We start from the raw sequence: 2,028 nt of genomic DNA on the forward strand, positions 1-2,028 counted from the left end.
TCCTTTGATTTCTGCTTATCAAGGTTAGTATCCGTACTTCAATTTCTTTGTATTTGTATGGTAATATTTTTCTTCTTTTATTTTGCAGACATTTTATAATGGTTTTCATCTACTTTCGCAAATATTGATCTTCATGGGTTTAATTTTCATATGCATCTTTTATGGGTTAGTGATAAGAGGTAATTGCGATGTTAAAAGGTTTTAGTCATCTATTTGTGTTAAATTAATTTTACATAATTCTTGCCGATGGTTCTGTTGGGTGTAGTCCTCTGTTAGGGTTTTTTGTTTTTTCATTTTAACATAATCTTGCATCATTAAGATTAGTATTTTAAGTTTTTTTTTTTCATTTTTATACTGAAATTTTTTAGTTATCGGTTGATGCGTATTAGGGTATTTAGTTGTATTACTTTAGGGTTTAATGTGTTCTTTATTATTTTTTTGGATGTTTATCAGTTAATTAATTTGCTTAATAAGGATTATTATAGCTTAGTTATACCTGCTAAATGATAGTGTGTGTGGTGTTTTCTGCAGATTATCAGGTTCATATGAAATTTCTATGAAGGTATGATTTCTTTTCCGTTTTGTTCTTCTATGAAATGTGTGTGTGTATTATTAAAAATTTTAGTAAACCTTAAGGTTCGTTGGGATTCTTTACCTTTTTTTATTTCCATCTCTATTTCTTAATGTTTTCTGAAAATCGTATGAATATGAATCTTGACCTTGTGGTAATAGTGAAGGAATTTATAGCCCTTCACAGGTTCACGGAAGCATGGAACTATGCAACATATTACATGAAGGTACTCATGGATTTTTTTATTTATTTATATTATGGTTAGTTAGTTTACATGAAGGTACTCATGAATTTTTATTTGACACTGCTTGACATCATATAAATAATTATAGATTGTTGATTTTCTGTTTCTAAGCTCAGATTTCATAATCTTTTGATTTGGATCAATTGCATACTTCACAACTTAACGTTATATAGTAATTATGAAAGTGCATAAGAGGTGTTCGATGAAATGTCGGAGATAAATGGAGTTGTATGGTATGAATTTTGTTAAACCTGGACAGTTTGAAATTAAAGTTAGATTGTTGGCTGTGTTTCTTTAAAATGTAAGGTTTATATGATATTTGAATTTGAATTCAATCCAATTGTTTGCTAAATGTCTGTAATATCACATGGAAACTATCTCCACATGGGCACTATGTTTCAGTTGTATATTAAATATTGGTTTATGTATGTATATGTATATGTATTATCATTAAATGAACATCACATCTTCATATGTATGTTGCTGGTGTCATTGTAGGCAGATAATGAAGTGAACTAAACGTTGTTGGGCCTTGCAGAGAGTTACATTAACACCGATGCTCCACTGCAATTTTGGGGAATTGTACAATAGTCCAAGTAATTCAAAAATATTTGATATCAATAACATGTTCGACTTCTAACTGGTATTGTCTTTCTTCACTATGCATATGTAGTTGTTTCCATTCCTTCTTATTTCATGTTTTGCAGATGTTTGGAAAGATGATGCTACTGTCCCTGAATTAGTAACTAATAGATCGGTGATCGATTAGTAAACGATGCAAGTCAGAGGTATAATTATTGTTTCCAAGGTGGTGTTAATGGTGTCGTAGGGGTAAGTTAACAATTTCTCTTTTCTTGAAGTTGTGCTTCTTTCCCACCCTCTTAAACAGTTCCATAACTTAACATAGTTTTACTTACAATTGATTTGGCATGTTTTGAGACTGGTCTCACATTTAGTGTTGTTTCTTTTTGGTATGCTATTTAACTCTGTAATTTTTATGGTTATATCTAAATACTTTACAATGAATATTCAAAGAGGCATTGATATGACTATTTAATAATGTACACTTATATATCATCGATGGAGCTTATTATATTTTAGTGTCTTCAACGTCGATTAATGTAGAGAGGTAAGTTTGCTACTCTTTAAAGATCGATTATGATTATGAATTTTGTAGTTTTATATGCTATAGGTGTAATTAAGTCTGCAAAAA

Source organism: Rutidosis leptorrhynchoides, chromosome 11 (genome assembly GCF_046630445.1).
Source record: "Rutidosis leptorrhynchoides isolate AG116_Rl617_1_P2 chromosome 11, CSIRO_AGI_Rlap_v1, whole genome shotgun sequence".
NCBI classification, from domain to species: domain Eukaryota; kingdom Viridiplantae; phylum Streptophyta; class Magnoliopsida; order Asterales; family Asteraceae; genus Rutidosis; species Rutidosis leptorrhynchoides.